This window comes from Callithrix jacchus, chromosome 1, assembly GCF_049354715.1.
Source record: "Callithrix jacchus isolate 240 chromosome 1, calJac240_pri, whole genome shotgun sequence".
NCBI lineage: Eukaryota > Metazoa > Chordata > Mammalia > Primates > Cebidae > Callithrix > Callithrix jacchus.
This window is the reverse complement of record NC_133502.1, coordinates 189047607-189066304: the sequence shown is the minus strand read 5'-3', so window position 1 is coordinate 189066304 and position 18698 is coordinate 189047607. Positions and strand designations below refer to the sequence as shown.

Genomic DNA, 18698 nt, shown 5'->3' with positions numbered 1-18698 from the left:
GCTTGGATTACAAGGCGTGAGCCACCACACCTGGCCCGACCCAGGGATTTCCTTTCTAGGAAATACCAAGAAATATCTAGCTGGGTATACAAATATACAGCCATTCTAAACGTTCATATGCACTGATTACCAGGTTAATTCCTTCCCAGGAAATAACTGGCGATGTACAACTGTATGTATAAATTCAATGTAACATTATCTAAAAGAGCCAAATATATATTTTTAAAAGTAAAAAGAGATCCAAGAACTCAACATGACGTAGCAAAATGCAAGCATTGAAAAGATAAAAAATGTTTGAGATGAGGAATGCTCATGAAATTATATTAACGGAAAAATATTTTATATAGACAAGATATTCAAATATGGAAAAACGTGTTTTTATTTTATTAAGTTTTATTTATTTTGGAGATGGAGTCTTGCTGTCACCCAGGCTGGAGTGCAGTGGCACCATCTCAGCTCACTGCAACCTCTGCCTCCTAGATTCAAGCCATTATCCTGCCTCAGCCTCCCCAGTAGCTGGGATTACAGGCACCTGCCACCAGGTCAGGTTAATATTTTGTATTTTTGGGGTGAAAGGATTTTACCATATTGGCTAGGCTGGTCTCAAACTCCTGACTTCAAGTGATCTACCCACCTCAGCCTCCCAAAGTGCTGGGATTACACGCGTGAGCCACCTCGCCCCACTGGAAAAACATGTTTTTTAAAAGTCTGGCAAAAAAAGGCAAATGTTAATAGTCATCCACAAGTATGCAAACAGGAATGGTTTTTCCTACTTCTTTTAGCTAATTCATTCAAACAACATTCAGGAAGCACCTGCCAGGTGCCAGGCCTGACACTGGGCGTTGAGATCTGGACAAGACTCCTTCCCTCCAGGAGCTTCCAATCTGAAGGGAAGGATGCAGTGAGCCAATGAAAATGCAGGGTGGCCGGGCGCGGTGACTCATGCCTGTAATCCCAGCAGTTTGGGAGGCCGAGGCAGGTGGATCACCTGAGGTCAGGGGTTCGAGACCAGCCTGGCCAACATGGCAAAACCCCATCTCTACTAAAAATACAAAAACTGGCCGGGTGCAGTGGCTCACGCCTGTAATCCCAACACTTTGGGAGACCGAGGTGGGTGGATCACCTAAGGTCAGGAATTAAAGACCAGCCTGGTCATCAGGGTGAAACCCCATCTTAAAAAAAAAAAAAAAAATACAGGCCAGGCACGGTGGCTGAAGCCTGTAATCCCAGCACTTTGGGAGGCTGAGGCGGGTGGATCACGAGGTCAAGAGATCGAGACCATCTTGGTCAACATGGTGAAACCCCGTCTCTACTAAAAATACAAAAAATTAGCTGGGCACGGTGATGCGCGCCTGTAATCCCAGCTACTCAGGAGGCTGAGGCAGGAGAATTGCCTGAACCCAGGAGGTGGAGGTTGCAGTGAGCCGAGATCGCGCCACTGCACTCCAGTCTGGGTAACAAGAGTGAAACTCTGTCTCAAAAAAAAAAAAAAAAAAAAAAAATACAAAAATTAGCTGGGCATGGTGGTATGTGCCTGTAATCCCAGCTACTAGCAGGGCTAAGGCAGGAGGATTGCTTGAACCTGGGAGGTGAAGGTTGCATGAGCTGAGATTGTGCCAATGCACTACAGCCTGGGCAAGAGTCAGACTCTGTTTCAAAAATAAAAAATAAAAAAGAAAGAAAATGCAGGGTTATCAACAGCAGTTTGTGAGCACACTGCGAGCACACCTAGAAGGTCCCCAAAGAAGCAGGCAGCTGGGGAGAGTGGGAGGAGGTGCACCCCAGAACTCAGATGGCCGGCTTGGTGGGGGAGCTATCCACCTGCCACCACCTTCCAGGACCTGCATCCCAGATGAACTGCATCCTTGGAGGTCTGAACCCATTGGCCCACGGCCAGGTGGGCTTGGCAGTTGCTGGCTGGGACAGATGTGGTAGGTCACAACCTCCTGGTATTCCACACAAGCCACCTGCAGAGGTTCTCCCAACCCTGTCCCACACTGGTCCCCGGGCCCATCACAGGAACTCGAAATTAACGGACACATTACCCTAGGCAGCTAGAGGGCTTCAATTAGTACAAGGAAACAAAACACATTTTTTAGATGGCTGTCCATTTCAGAGTTTATCCTCTAAGACTGGGCTGTCCCAGCAGACAAGCAACACAGGCACCCAAGGCATTAGAAAAATGTTTGAAAGCGAAACTAATAACAAAATTGGGTGTAGTGGCGTGTGCCTGCAGAACCAGCCACTTGGGAAGCTGGGGTGGGAGAATCGCTTGAGCCCAGCAGTTTGAGCTGTAGTGAACTAGGATTGCACCACTGCACTCCAGCCCGGGTGACAGGGCAAGACCCTAAAAAACGAACAAAAAACTATTGACAGAGAGGATTCCGTCTCTCCTTGCCCTTTCTTTCCATTTAATTTTGTTTTCCTTTGATTTGGGGACCCTGTTTTTGGGGATTTCAGCTGGAAACCCAGTGTGGCCGGGTTTCCGGTCCTGGAGAAAGTCTGCGGGGGGAGAGGGCTGTGGGAAGTTTTCAGGGAGGCCTGGCCCATCCGTCTGCTATGGGACCCTGGGAAGGGGAAGGGTGGCTCTCCCATTCTTTGGGAGGAGGCGACAAAGGGGAAGTCTTTGGGCAGTTGGTAGCGGAAAGCCAGACCTGGCCTGAGACATCAGGTGCTCGGGGCTATTCGCTGAATGCAGGGTAAGTGACCCCAAGGGGCCTTCGCGGAACAGTCAGTCGCTCGGTTTTGGGGAAGGGAGGAAGCCGCAGAGAGGGTGTCTGGACGGAAACCTGGGTGGGTGCAGGGGAGACAGCGCTTCAACCCTCTCAAGGCCAGAGGCTCAGCCGAGACTATCCAGGAGGTGGGAACTTGTCCTCCCAGATGACAGATTATGAGACCGTGGGAAGGGGACTCGCCCCGGCAGTGAAGCGGGATGGACGCCGGGACCCGGTGCCCCAGCAGAGCCGCTCCCAAGCCCAGCTGCGCTCCCGCTCAGCCCTCAACCTTTCCCAGCTGGAGAGGAGAGGGGGGCGCCTGCGGATCCCAGGCGAGCGTGGAGGCCGGGCGACTCCGACCGGCTCGCCCCGCGTCCAGCTCGTACCGAGGCCGTTTTCCGCACCGGGAGGGCCCTTCCCGCTTCTGGGCAGGTCCAAATCCTTGCCCTCCCTGAGGCCGGCGCCTACACCTCCAGCCCGGCAGAGCCCCCTCCTGCCGGCCGCTATCCATCCCCGTCCCAGTCGCATCCGCTCCGGGGCGAGCACCGCCGGGCGCCCAGGCCTCCCGCGGGACCGCGCGCCCCCTGGATGGAGGAGTGCGACTCGTCCAAGGTCGCGGGGCAGAGCCTGCCTGGGACTCGGCTTCTCCCGGACGCCCCGTCTCCAGCCCGGGGACCTGGCCGGGCAGGGCTGACCTCGAGGGCTCCCGGGCCGGGCGCGTCCTGCCCGCGAGGGCCGGGGCTCCGGGTCCAGCCGCGGCGCTCCACTTCGGGGCGCAGTTGGGGTGGAGGCAGTGGCCGGTACCGCAGCGCGGGGATCGTGCGCGCACAAACGTCGCCTCCAAAACAGGTGGCCCGGGCTGGGGCGCCCACCCGCCCCTGCCCTCCCAAGGCGCCCCCTCCTCACCGGGAGCTGCAGGACCGGCCTGGAACCCCAGTCCGCTGCACCCTCGGCGCGGGCCCTCGTACCTCTGGCTCCTGCGGCGGCCGGTAATGGACAGCTGGGGCCCGGGCGTGCGGCGCGGCGGCCAGAGGGCAGGGCCCGGAGCCCGGCAGGAGGCGGCACCGCCCCTCCGGCCCGGGGCGGGGTCAGCACCGCACCGCCCCGCCTGGCCCGCCCTGCCCCGCGGGTGCCGCTCCCGGGCCCCTGCTGGGTCCCCGCACCAGGCCGGCGCCCCCTCGCTTTTCCCCAGGCGGGTGCAGACCGTCCCGGGCCCGCGGGCCAACAGGTAGGGAGCGCTCCCCGGCCTCCCCGCTGCCGGTATTACGGGTTACAATCCCGTTTTCCCCACGGAACTAATGAGAAAACGGAGATTCAGAAAGTTGTTAGCTCAATGTCCTGCAGTGGGGAAGGGACGGTGTCACCCGCTAGGACCTGGGTCGGCTCCCACCGCCCCCTGCCGGGACCGTGCTAAGGGCGTTGCCTGCATCATCCCAGTGTTTACGGAATTCCAATTATTTGCTGGATCCTTAACGCCGCCCGGTCTTTTCCCTACTCCTCCTTGCTCTCACCTCCTCCATCTTCTCACTCAGCTGCTGAACCGGTGCCCAAGCCACTGAGAAAACGGAACGTCTATCCTAGCCCTGAGAAAGAGCCTGGCACTCAAAGGGTACCCAATAAATACGCTTCGATTGAAGGAATCGGTAGAAATTCCCACCAGCTTCCCCACGCACCTGCTGAGGTAGCGCCCACACCCTTCCCTCTTGGGACCAGGCTGAACCCGTCCAGCTTCCAGCCACGACCACCCCCTCCACAAGATCCCGACCCTTCAAGCCAACACTGATCCCGGAACTCTGCCCTCTCTCTGCTCTCCCTGGGTCATTTCCATCACAGGCTGTTGTTACTTCTCCCAGCTTAAAACTAAAACAAGAGGTGGGGCAAGCACTCACGCCTGTAATCCCAGCACTTTGGAAGGCCAAGGCAAGCGGATCACCTGGGGCCAGGAGTTCAAGACCAGCCTGGTCAACAAGGTGAAACCCAGTCTCTACAAAAATACAAAAATTAGCCCGTGCTCACTTGAACCCAGGAGGCAGAGGTTGCAGTGAGCCTAGATCATGCCACTGCATTCCAGCCTGGGTAACAAGAGCCAGACTCCATCTCAAAAAAAAGAAAAAAGAAAGAAATGAACGAATGTGGACCCTGTAATACTCCTTTTTTTTTTTTTTTTGTGAGACGGAGACTCACTCTGTAAACCAGACTGGAGTGCAGTAGCACAATCTTGGCTCACTGCAACCTCCATCTCCTGGTTTCAAGAGATTCTCCTGCCTCAGCCTCCCAAGTAGCTGGGATTACAGGCATGCACCACCATGCCCAGCTGATTTTTGTAGTTTTCACAGAGACAGGGTTTCACCATGTTGGCCAGACTGGTCTTGAACCCCTGACCTCAAGTGATCCACCCGCCTCTGCCTCCCACAGTGTGGGGATTACAGGTGTGAGCCACCACACCCAACCCACTTGTAATACTGTTAATGCTTTCTCTTTATGTCAGCTTTTCCATGATGGTAAGTGTGTTTTTCAGAGAAACTTTGTATTGCTACCCTAAATAGAACACCAGTATCTCAGAGACTAGAAGGCAACAGCAAAAATGAAAAAAACTAAAACAGTGTTATAAAGCCCAGGTAGGTCCTAGTGAGGAAGGAGACCCAGGCATCTGGGATCACCTCCCCCTTGACGTCCATCCTGCGTTTCAGTAAAAGAAAAGGCTGGCTGCCTGGTGCCTCCTGAGTCACCCTCCTGTAAATAGCAAGCTTGGTATTGGGGAAACCCTCCGGAAGACACTGTTTTTACTTAAACAAGATCAAAGCCCCACCCTACTCCATCCGGAGACCAGAAACCTTTCACATGTGATTCCTAAAGCTGTAAACCCAAAACCCTTTCACCAGTAATTTCTAAGGCTGTAAACCTAAGATTGTTTCACCTGTAATATCTAGAATGTAAGCCTATATAAAGGCAAAGCCTCTCTTTGTTAAATGAACTGGGTCATTTAGACAAATCATCGCCCAGCTCCTGGCTGTAATATTAATAAACTCCTTCCCTCCCCGTTTGGTGTTGGAGAGCTCTGTTTCTCAAGGCCGCTCCTGCTACACTGTTGCCCATCCAAGAGCTGAGCCCCTCCTGCCCTCTCTTGGTTCAAAGGAAAATTCAAAAGGTATAAAGAGGTTTTCAAGACAGGCCAGCTCCCATCAAAGACTTGCCCTGGACTTAAGCAAAGGCATTAAAAGAGAATTGAGACGGGAATGGCTTTCTTTTTTTTTTTTTTTTGGAGACGGAATCGTGCTCTGTCACCCAGGTTGGAGTGCAGGGGCACAACCTCAGCTCACTGCAACCTCTGCCTCCCAGGTTCAAGCAATCCTCCTGCCTCAGCCTGCTGAGTAGCTGGGATTACAGATGCACACCACCATGCCAGGCTAATTTTTTGTATTTTAGTAGAGACAGAATTTCACCATGTTGGTCAGGCTGGTCTTGAACTCCTGACCTCAGGTGATCCACCTGCCTCGGCCTCCCAAAGTGCTGGAATTAAAGATGTGAGCCACTATGCCTGGCCAGGAATGGCTGGCTGGCTTTCTTGCCTTCCTTCCTTCCTTCCTTCCTTTTTCTCTCTCCTTCCCTCCTCTCCTCGATGGAGTTTCACTCTCGTTGCCCAGGCTGGAGTGCAATAGCATCATCTCGGCTCACTGCAATCTCCACCTCCTGGGTTCAAGCAATTCTCTTATCTCAGCCTCCCAGGCACCTGCCACTACACCCAGCTAATTTTTGGTATTTTTAGTAGAAACGGGGTTTCACCATGCTGGCCAGACTGGTATTGAACTCCTGACTTTGGGTGATCTGCCCACCTCAGCCCCCCAAAGTGCTGGGATTACAGACATGAGCTACCGTGCCCGGCCAGGAATGGCTTTCTTATGGTAGCCATCACTCGAGCTGTGCCCAGACCCACAAGCTCTTCCTGACGATGCCTGGGGACACTGCCTCCTTACAGCTTGTTTAATCTCTCAACCCTCTGAGGTTGTCATCACACTGCTATCATCCCCATTTTACAGATGAAAAAATGGAGACTGTTGGCCAGGTGTGATGGCTCACACATGTAATCCCAGCACTTTGGGAGGCCAAGGCAGGAGAATCACCTGAGGTTGGGAGTTCCAGACCAGCCTGACTAGCATGGAGAAACTCTGTCTTTACAAAAAATAAAAAAATTAGCCAGGTCAGCCGGGCGCGGTGGCTCAAGCCTGTAATCCCAGCACTTTGGGAGGCTGAGGCAGGAGGATCACCTGAGGTTGGGAGTTCCAGACCAGCCTGACTAGCATGGAGAAACTCTGTCTTTATAAAAAATATAAAAAATTAGCCGGGCATGGTGGTGCATGCCTGTAATCCCAGCTACTTGGGAGGCTGAGACAGGAGAATCACTTGAACCCAGAGGCAGAGGTTGCAGTGAGCCGATATCATACCACTGCCACTCCAGCCTGGGTAACAAGAGCAAAACTCTGTCTTAAAAAAAAAAAAAAAAGGTAAGAAAGAAAAAGACAAGCAGAGGTTGGAATTCAAATTTGCCTGGCCCCCCAAGCTGCAGCAGCCTTTGAGGCCAAATTATTTTCTAGCCTGACCTGTCCTGGCTATAGGGAGAGCTTCAGAGGCCAGGGCATGGAGGAAGAAGTGGGGGACAGAAGAGCCCTCATGTCTGACCTGCCCTGGACTTAGTTTGCTCATCTGTGACCCTGCCCCGGAAGCACAGCCTGGCCCACGCTACCCTGGGCTCTCCTGACCCTGGAGCACCCCTTCTGCTCCTGAGCCCAGTGCACCCCTTTGCTCTCCCTACCAGCACCCCCGCAGGTCCCTTTCCTCCTAAGGTTGAGCACACAGGCTCCGAGAGGAAGGGAAGGCATGGCTTGTGGCTGGCTTTCCAGCTGGAGATGAAAAACCCTGCGGTGCTTGTGAAAGAAGGAAGTGGTCTGCCTGGGGTTGAATCTGCCCCTATTAGTAGGGTGGGTGTGGGCACATTTTTATTTTTTGCAACAGCGTCTTACCCAGGCTGGGATTCATTATTATCATTATCATTGTTACTATTTAGAGAGTGTCTCACTCTGTTGCTCAGGATGGAGTGCAATGACATGATCACAACTCACTGCAGCCTTGACCTCCCAGGTACAAGTGAGCCTCCTGCCTCAGCCTCCTGAGTAGCTGGGACCACAAATATGCACAACCATGCCTGGCTCCTTTTTTTTTTTTTTTGAGACGGAGTTTCGCTCTTGTTACCCAGGCTGGAGTGCAATGGCGCGATCTCGGCTCACCGCAACCTCCGCCTCCTGGGTTCAGGCAATTCTCCTGCCTCAGCCTCCCGAGTAGCTGGAATTACAGGCACGTGCCACCATGCCCAGCTAATTTTTTGTATTTTTAGTAGAGACGGGGTTTCACCATGTTGACCAGGATGGTCTCGATCTCTTTGACCTCGGGATCCACCCACCTCGGCCTCCCAAGGTGCTGGGATTACAGGCGTGAGCCACCGCGCCCGGCTGCTAATGGCTTTTGTGATTGAAACAGCATCGCTGCCAGCGCAGTGGCTCAAGCCTGTAATCCCAGCACTTTGGGAGGCCGAGGTGGATGGATCCCGAGGTCAAAGAGATCGAGACCATCCTGGTCAACATGGTGAAACCCCGTCTCTACTAAAAATACAAAAAATTAGCTGGGCATGGTGGCACGTGCCTGTAATTCCAGCTACTCAGGAGGCTGAGGCAGGAGAATTGCCTGAACCCAGGAGGCGGAGGTTGCGGTGAGCTGAGATCGCGCCATTGCACTCCAGCCTGGGTAACAAGAGCGAAACTCCGTCTTGGGGAAAAAAAAAGAAACAGCATCACTAAAAGCCTGACATTGTGGAAAGACACAAACATGGTCCTGGTTATCTCTGACCGTGGACCATTCACCACACCTGGCCAGAGACTGGTCCAGAGATGATGTGACCCACATGGTGTAATGAGAGAAGTCTGGGATAGAGGTGTGTCCTCTTCTGGATGGCTTTTAGGTGTGCTGTCTTTTTCTAGACTAGGTGACATCTCATTGCCACATGAGGGGAGGGCCCATCTCAATATAGAGCCCAGCCTCCGACGAGTGGAGCTGGTTACACACACAGAAGAACTGAGTCGGGCATCAGTGGAGCCATGTCCAGTTGGGCCTAATCTGGTGATGTCCCTCCTTCCACCCCACCTGGGCTTTCCTGTTACATGGTTTGGTTTAACCAGACAAACTGCATTCTTTCTTTCGCTTTTTTTTCCCCGAGACAGAGTCTTGCTCTGTCGCCCAGGCTGGAGTGCAGTAGCAGGATCTTGGCTCACTGTCACCTCAGCCTCCTGGGTTCGATAGATTAGCGAGCCTCAGTCTCCCTAGTAGCTGGGACTAAAGGTGTGCACCACCACACCCAGCTAGCTTTTGTATTTTTAGTAGAGACAGGGCTTCACCCTGTCTCCAGCTCGGGACCTCAGGTGATCCGCCCACCTTGGCCTCCCAAAGTGCGGGGATTACACACCCAGCCTCTTGCCCTTGTAGAAGAAAGAATTCTGATGGATGCACCCTTATGGCTACGAGCACTTTCCACCCTACCCATGAGCAAGCTGGAGCCTCTCCCATCCCAAGAAAAGAACAAGAAAACAAAAACAAAGCAGACTCCTCCCTCCACCTGTCAACGCGATTTCTCAAAAGAATCACCTCCACCCGATGTTCCTGTTGGGACCCTTCCCTCCCTGCCTTCATTCTTTCTCCTCTGCTTCCTGTCCCCTGCTGAGCCAGCCAGTGTCACAGCAGTTGCCCTGTCAATATGGAATTAACAATAACAATGGGCCGGGCATAGTGGCTCACGCCTGTAATCTCACTTTGGAGACCAAGATCACCTGAGGTCGGGAGTTTAAGACCAGCCTGACCAACATGGTGAAAGCCCATCTTAAAAAAATTAAAAAAATAAAATAACAATGTTCTTAATGTTTGTTAACAAAACTGCAGCCTGAAGAAATTTACTGACAATTACTGACAATTTATGACCTTAAAAGTAAAAGAGGTATTTCTGGTTTTGTGTGTGTGTGTGACTAAGTCTCGCTCTGTCGCCCAGGCTGGAGTGCAGTGGTGTGCTGTTGGCTCACTGCAACCTCTGCCTCCTGGGTTCAAGCGATTCTCCTGCCTCAGCTTCCTGAGTAGCTTTTGGTATTATTATTATTTTTTTTTGAGACAGAGTCTTGCTCTTTCACCAGGCTGGAGTGCAGTGGCACAATCTCAGCTCACTGAAACTTCCTGAGTAGCTGGGACTACAGGCACTCGTCACCACGCCCAGCTAATTTTTTGTATTTTAGTAGAGATGAGGTTTCACCATGGCCAGGATAGTCTCGATCTCCTGACCTCATGATCTGCCCACCTCGGCCTCCCAAAGTGCTGGGATTACAGGCCTGAGCCACCGTGCCCAGCCATAGTCTTAATTTTTTTAGACAGAGTCCCACTCTGTTGCCCGGGCTGGAGTGCAGTGGTACGATCTCAGCTCACTGCAAACTTCACCTCTCGGGTTCAAGTGATTCTTCTGCCTCAGCGTCTTGAGTAGCTGGGACTATGGATGCATGCCCAGCTAATTTTTTGTCTTTTTGGGTTTTTTTTGAAATGGAGTTTCGCTCTTGTTACCAAGGCTGGAGTGCAATGGTGCGATCTCAGCTCACTGAAACCTCCGCCTCCTGGGTTCGATCAATTCTCCTGCCTCAGCCTCCCAAGTAGCTGGGACTATAGCTACTCACACCACCGTGCCCAGCTAATTTTTGTATTTTTAGTAGAGACGGGGTTTCACCTTGTTGACCAGGATGGTCTCGATCTCGTGACCTCGTGATCCACCTGCCTCAGCCTCCCAAAGTGCTGGGATTATAGGCGTGAGCCACTGCGCCCGGCCTAATTTTTTTGTATTTTTAATAGACACGGGTTTTCATCATGTTGGCCAGGATGGTCTTGAACTCCTTACCTCAACTGATCCGCCTGCCTTGACCCCCCAAATTGCGGGGATTACAGGTGTAAGCCACCATGTCCGGCCTAATTTTTAAATTTTTTTGTAGAGACAGAGATCTTGCTATGTTGCCCAGCCTGGTCTCGAACTCCTGGCCTCAGCCTCCCAAAGTCCTAGGAATACAAACATGAGCCACCATGACCGGCCTCTTAAGTATAAGTCTTATAGGACTAATTGACACAATGTACATGTGTAGTTTGGATAAAAAGGAAAAGTAAATTTCTTTTCTTTTTTTTTTTGAGACGGAGTTTTGCTCTTGTTATCCAGGCTGGAGTGCAATGGCACGATCTCGGCTCACTGCAACCTCCCCCTGCTGGGTTCAAGCAATTCTCCTGCCTCAGCCTCCTGAGTAGCTAGGATTACAGGCACACGCTACCATGCCCAGCTAATTTTTTAATTTTTAGTAGAGACGGGGTTTCACCATGTTGACCAGGATGGTCTTGATCTCTTGACCTCGTGATCCACCCGCTTCAGCCTCCCAAAGTGCTGGGATTACAGGCTTGAGCCACCGCGCCCGGCCAGGAAAAGTAAATATCATAAAAGAACAGACACATTATGTCCCAAGAAAAACAGATGCAGAATGATCATCTGCATAAAGGAACTGAACTTTAAATAAAGAATTCTGGGAGGCCGAGGCGGGTGGATCACGAGGTCAAGAGATCGAGACTATCCTGGTCAACATGGTGAAACCCCATCTCTACTAAAAATAAAAAAATTAGTTGGGCATGGTGGTGCGTGCCTGTAATCCCAGCTACTCAGGAGGCGGAGGCAGGAGAATTGCTTGAACCCAGGAGGCGGAGGTTGCAGTGAGCCGAGATCGCGCCATTGCACTCCAGCCTGGGTAACAAGAGTGAAACTCCGTCTCAAAGAAAAAAAAAAAACAATTATTTGAATACCCGGGCAGAAAGATAATGTCACCCAAAGAGTGACCTCAGAAGTTTCCGTAGCAGCATTCAGTGTTAGACTGGGTTTATACCCTGTCCTCAGAGAGAGAAAGTAGGACCCAAGAATTTTATAGCCAGCCTAACTGGTTTTAAATGGTAAATGCTGCAGGCTAGCATTTTCACAGGTCTAGAATGCAGGGAAGGTGGCTCCTCAGGTTCCTTGTGGAGGAAACATCTGGAAGATGAGCTTTAACAACCAAGAGGTGAATGGAGAAATTCAGTGAGCATTGCATACCTGCAAATATAGGATCCAGCTAAGATGATAAGGGCACTGTAGGTAAGAAGGTAAGTGTGGCCGGGTGGGTGGCTCTTGCCTGTAACCCCAGCACTTTGGGAGACTGAGGCCAGGAGTTCAAGACCAGCCTGGCCAACATGGCAAAATCCTGTCTCTACTAAAAATAAAAAAAAAGTCTGGGCATGGTGGCTCACGTCTGTAATCCAAGCACTTTGGAGGCCAAGGCGGGTGGATCACCTGAGGTCGGGAGTTCAAGACCAGCCTAACCAACACGGTGAAACCCCATCTTAAAAAAAAAAAAAAACATAGCTGGGCGCGGTGGCTCAAGCCTGTAATCCCAGCATTTGGGGAGGCCGAGGCGGGTGGATCACAAGGTCAAGAGATCGAGACCATCCTGGTCAGCATGGTGAAAACCCATCTCTACTAAAAATACAAAAAATTAGTTGGGCCTGGTGGCGCGTGCCTGTAATCCCAGCTACTCAGGAGGCTGAGGCAGGAGAATTGCCTGAACCCAGGAGGCGGAGGTTGCGGTGAGCCGAGATTGTGCCATTGCACTCCAGCCTGGGTAACAAGAGCGAAAGTCCGTCTCAAAAAAAGAAAAAAAAAAAGTCTTGTCTTTGGTGCCTACAGGTGTGCGCCACCACACCCGGCTAATTTTTGTATTTTTATTTTTATTTAATTTTTTTTTTTTTTTTTGAGACGGAGTTTCGCTCTTTTTACCCAGGCTGGAGTGCAATGGCGCAATCTCGGCTCACCGCAACCTCCACCTTCTGGGTTCAGGCAATTCTCCTGCCTCAGCCTCCTGAGTAGCTGGGATTACAGGCACGTGCCACCATGCCCAGCTAATTTTTTGATTTTTAGTAGAGACTGGGTTTCACCATGTTGATCAGGATGGTCTCGATCTCTTGACCTCGTGATCCACCCGCCTTGGCCTCCCAAAGTGCTGGGATTACAGGTGTGAGCCACTGCGCCCGGCCTAATTTTTGTATTTTTTTTTAGACATAGTTTCGCTCTTGTTACCCAGGCTGGAGTGCAATGGCGCGATCTCAGCTCACCGCAACCTCCGCCCCCTGGGTTTAGGCAATTCTCCTGCCTCAGCCTCTTGAGTAGCTGGGATTACAGGCACGCGCCACCGTGCCCAGCTAATTTTTTGTAATTTTTAGTAGAGACGGGGTTTCACCATGTTGACCAGGATGGTCTCGATCTGTTGACCTCATGATCCACCCGCCTTGGCCTCCCAAAGTGCTGGGATTACAGGCATGAGCCACCGTGTCTGGCCGGTCTCTACCTTTAAGTGGCATCCCCCTGTCCAGGATGTTTGCTTTCTTAGCTTCCCAAGTGAGCAGAGGGCCTGAGGGACAATCTGCTCTAGAGGTGGTTCCCCTTCTCCAGGACTGTATCCCCTCCCACTTGGTCACTTGGGCAGCTTCTAGTGCCTTCCAGGAGGTTGCTGTGCTTCTGAGTTTGCTCTGCTTTGCTTTGCCAAGTTGGTGTCCAGCTTTCCAGCTGTTCTGCAGCTGTGGGATCACTGATCCTTTGCAGACTTCTCCATGGGAGCCAAAAGCAGAAGTCCTGATCTAACTTCTTTTCCAGCAGACGTTTAGCCGCTGCTGCTTTCTGAGGTGTCTGAGCCTTTCCAGGCTTCGCCCACGTTGCCTTAGGGCTTATCTGTCTGGGATCTGTTAGGTGAGTAACTCATCCATCTGCCTTCCAGCTTCTAAAATGTTGTCATCACATTTCCTATTATTTCTGTCCTCGGGGACTTATGCCTTTCTAGACATCTCTTTTGGCTGGGGAAGTGGTTCACATCTCTAATGCCAGCACTTTGGGAGGCCAAAGTGGATCACCTGAGGTCAAGAGTATGAGACTAGCCTGGCAAACATGTCGCTGCTAAAAATACAAAAAATTGACCAGGCGGAAAACCTACCGAATGGGAGAAAATTTTCACGATCTATGCATCTGACAAAGTTCTAATATCCAGAATCTACAATGAACTTACATAAATTTACAAGAAACCAACCAACCAACAAACAAAAGAAAAACATAAAAAAGTGGGCAAAGGATATGAACAGACACTTCTCAAAGGAAGACATTTATGCAGATGACAAACATATGAAAAAAGCTCATCATCCCCGATCATTAGAGAAATGCAAATCAAAACCCCAGTAAGATAGCATCTCACGCTAGCCAGAATGGCAGTTATCAAAAACTCAAGAAACAATAGAGACTGGCGAGGCTGTGGAGAAACAGGAACGCTTTTACACTGTTGGTGGGAGTGTAAATGAGTTCAACCATTGTGGAAGACTGTGTTAATTCCTCAAGGATCTAGAGCCAGAAATACCATTGGACCCAGCAATCCCATTACTGGGTATATACCCAAAGGATTATAAATCAACCTACCATAAAGATTGTGTGTATAAAGATACACACACACATACGTTTATCGCAGAGCTATTTACAATAGCAAAGACATGGAACCAACCCAAATGCCCATTAATGATAGACTGAATAAAGAAAAGGTGGCCAGACAAGCTCACTCATGCCTGTAATCCCAGCACTTTGGGAGGCCAAGGTGGGCAGATCTTGAGGTCAAGAGATTGAGACCACCCTGGCCAACATGATAAAACCCCCTCTCTACTAAAAATACAAAAATTAGCTAGGTGTGGTGGTGTGTACCTATAGTCCCATCTACTCAGAAGGCTGAGGCTGAAGAATCACTTGAACCCAAGATGTGGAGGTTTCAGTGAGCCAAGATCCTGCCACTGCACTCCAGCCTGGATGAGAGAGCGAGTCTTTGTCTCAAAAAAAAAAAAAAAAAAAAGAGAGAGAGAAAAGGAAAGAAAATGTGGTACATACACTGTGGAATATTATGCAGCCATGAAAAAGAATAACAGGCCAGGCATGATGGCTCACACCTATAATCTCACCACTTTGGGAAGCCAATGTGGGTGGATCACCTGAGGTTAGGAGTTCAATACCAGCCTGGCCAACATGGTGAAACCCCACCTCTACTAAAAAAAAAAAAAAATTAGCTGGGCGTGGTGGCAGGTACTTATAATCTCAGCTACACGGGAGGCTGAAGCAGGAGAATTGCTTGAACCCGGGAGGGGGAGGTTGCAGTGAGCCAAGATTTTACCACTGCATTCCATATTGGGCAACGAGAGTGAAATTCAATTGTAGGAAGTAGAAATGTTCCTTTTTAAAGTTTCCTTTCGCCAGGCACAGTGGCTCAAGCCTGTAATCCCAGCACTTTGGGAGACCAAGGCGGATGGATCATGAGGTCAACAGATCGAGACCATCCTGGTCAACATGGTGAAACCCTGTCTCTACTAAAAATACAAAAAATTAGCTGGGCGTGGTGGCGCGTGCCTGTAATCCCAGCTACTCAGGATGCTGAGGCAGGAGAATTGCCTGAACCCAGGAGGCGGAGGTTGTGGTGAGCCAAGATCGTGCCATTGTACTCCAGCCTGAGTAACAAGAGCGAAACTCCATCTCAAATAAATAAATAAATAAAACAAAAAGGCTAAGGGAAAAGGGGCTTCTGCAATTTGTTACAAGGTTACATCTTGAAATCCAAGAGAAAGATAGAAAGTTTAAAAATGCATTTTGGCACAGGGCACAGTGGCTCACACCTGCAATCCCAGCACTGGGAGGCTGAGGCAGGCGGATCACTTGAAGTCCGGAACTAGAGACTGCCTCGCCACCATAGCGATCCCTGTTTCTATTAAAAATACAAAATTAGCGGGTGCATGCCTATAATCTCATCTATTCAGGAGGCTGAGGAAGGAGATTCACTTGAACCTGGAAGGTGGAGGTTGCACTGAGCCAAGATCGCACCATTGCACTTCAGCCTCAGCAACAGAGCAAGACTCCATCTAAAAAAAAAAAAAAAAAAAAAAAAAGCAAGGCTGGGCGGGGTGGCTCACGCCTATAATCCCAGCACTTTGGGAGGCCGAGGTGGGTGGATCATGAGGTCAAGAGATGGAGACCATCCTGGTCAACATGGTGGTGAAACCCCGTCTCTACTAAAAATACAAAAATTAGCTGGGCATGGTGGTGCACGCCTGTAGTCCCAGCTAGTCGGGAGGCTGAGGCAGGAGGACTGCTTGAACCCAGAAGACGGAGGTTGTGGTGAGCTGAGATCGGGCCATTGCACTCCAGCCTGGATAACAAGAGCAAAACTCAGTCTCAAAAAAAAAAAAAGCAAATTCTCAGGCTCCACTCCAGACCTGAATCAGAAGCCCCAGGAATGGCGCCCAGCCATCTGTGTGCTAGTGAGCCCTCCTGGAAGGCACTGACGCAGTCCAGAGCCTAACCCACCATCCTAGCGTTCAGAGGACCATCTAAGAGGACGATAATGAAGTCACATATGTGCTGGCTGCTTTGCGTCATCTCAGGTAATGCTTGCAACCATGCATGCCATGGGGCTCGCACCATCCTTCCAGGCTCAAGAGAGTCACAGGCTTAGCCCCAGCTGGATCAGCGTTCAACTCTAGGTCACTGTGACCCCAAGGCCTGGGCTTCAGTTCTCAGGCAGAACTCTCTGTGCGGTAGTCAACACCCACGTAGCTCTTGGTGGTTGCAAAACGCCTCCTCATACCTGTTGTCACCTTTCAGGTATGTCTCCCAGGGGCCCCAGCAAGGCACAGCAGCTGCACACTTTGCTGGGCTGATCAGCCAATGAGTCATGGCCAGGGCCTGCTGAGCAACCTGGAGAGAAACGGCGGCGGGGTGGGAGGGGGGCAGGTGAACTCAGCACCAAGTCCCACGACGTCAGGTGGGTCAGGCGATCTCTCCAGAGTTTGGTTTCTTCATCTGTAGAATGGGACAATAATTCCTCCCACACAGCCAGCAGAGACGGAGGTCATATAGGAAGCCACCACCTCCACTTTCTCCCAAAATTCCACCAAAATGACACAAAAGAGAGGTCTTTATTTTATTTTCGAGACAGAGTCTGGTTCTGTCACTCAGGCTGGTGTGAAGTGGGGCGATCTCAGCTCACTGCAACCTCTGCCTCCTGAGTTGAAGTGATTCTCTTGCCTCAGCCTCTCGAGTGGTGGGACTACAGGGGCCTACCACCATGCCCAGCTAATTTTTGTATTTTAGTAGAGATGGGCATTTACCACGTTGGTCAGGCTGGTCTCAAACTCCTGACCTCAGGTGATCCACCCACCTTGGCCTCCCAAAGTGCTAGGATTACAGGCTGAGCCACCACACCTGGCAGAGAGATTAACTTCTGAATCGTTCTCTTTGGAATTTAAATGACCCCTGGAGACAGTCATTGTCTTGAAAAGAATCTGCTCTGGGGCCAGGTGGGGTGGCTCATTAGTTGTCATTCCAGCACTTTGGGAGGCCGAGGTGGGCGGATCATGAGGTCAGGAGCTCCAGACCTGCCTGACCAACATGGTGAAACCCTGTCTCTATTAAAAATACAGAAATACAAAGAAAGTCCCAAATTGTAACACATTAAATTGCTCAGCACTTATGTTGGTTCTTTTCTATTTTTCATCCATATTTTAGTGTATTAGAGACTAAGTGAGGAGGTGCTGACAAATCAATGGTAATAAAAAAAATCAGTAAACCAGATTTTGTAAGGCATGGGGGGCATGCAGATCAAGGCACAAGATGATTGAGTTTTTCATGATTCAAAAGGGACCAGTACTAGTGTAGAAATCAATTACCAGATCATACTTTGAACTGATGTTATATCACTATATTCTAATAAAATATCTTTTTTTTTTGGGACGGAGTTTCGCTGTTGTTACCCAGACTGGAGTGCAATGGCACGATCTTGGCTCTGTGCAACCTCCGCCTCCTGGGTTCAAGCGATTCTCCTGCCTCAGCCTCCCGAGTAGCTGGGACTACAGGCATGCACCACCATGCCCAGCTAATTTTTGTATTTTAAGTAGAGACGGGGTTTCACCTTGTTGACCAGGATGGTCTCGATCTCTTGACCTCGTGATCCACCCACCTCGGCCTCCCAAAGTGCTGGGATTATAGGCATGAGCCACCCTGCCCATTCTAATAAAATATCTTATCTAAAAAAAAAAAAAAATACAAAAATAGCCAAGCATGGTGGTACAAGCCTGTAATCCCAGCTAATCCCAGCAACTCAGGAGCCTGAGGCAGGAGAATGCTTGAACCCGGGAGGTGGAGGTTACGGTGAGCCAAGATCTGGTTATTACACTCCAGCCTGGGTGACAGAGTGAGACTGAAAAAAAAAAAGTCAGTTCAGGTGTGGCTGCATTTTTGGCTAATGAGATAACAGAGCGGGAAAGACCAGGCCGGGCATAGTGGCTCACGCCTGTAATCCAAGCACTCTGGAGGCTGAGGCAAGCGGATCACCTGAGGTTGGGAGTTCAAGACTAGCCTGACCAACATGGTGAAAACCCATCTTAAAAAAAATAAATAAAAGGCCGGGCATGGTGGCTCACGCCTGTAATCACAGCACTTTGGGAGGCCGAGGCGGGTGGATCACGAGGTCAAGAGATCAAGACCATCCTGGTCAACATGGTGAAACACCATCTCTACTAAAAATACAAAAAAATTAGCTGGGCATGGTGGCGAGCACCTGTAATCCCAGCTACTCGGGAGGCTGAGGCAGGAGAATTGCTTGAACCCAGGAGGCGGAGATTGCGGTGAGCCAAGATCGCGCCATTGTACTCCAGCCTGGGTGACAAGAGCGAAACTCCGTCTCAAATAAATAAATAAATAAATAAATAAATATAAAAAAAATAAAAAACATAGAGGGAAGGAACTGCTGTTCTCCTTGTGGGTGAGTACCACCTTTA

The 18698-nt window shown here is 50.6% G+C and overlaps 1 protein-coding gene across 11 annotated transcripts in view; it reads right to left on the bottom strand.

Annotated features, from left to right (window-relative positions):
• The window catches only part of A4GALT (alpha 1,4-galactosyltransferase (P1PK blood group)), a 36050-nt gene extending 32334 nt beyond the window's left edge, over positions 1–3716 (bottom strand). For 8 of the 11 annotated variants that reach the window (XR_013520862.1, XM_054238986.2, XM_054238981.2 and 5 more), the window contains exon 1: positions 3621–3716. The gene's annotated coding sequence lies outside the window, so the exon portion shown is untranslated. The remainder of the gene's footprint in view (positions 1–3620) is intronic. The other 3 variants (XM_054238977.2, XM_054238983.2, XM_054238988.2) reach the window with 1 other exon arrangement.
• Positions 3717–18698: the final 14982 nt, after the last annotated feature.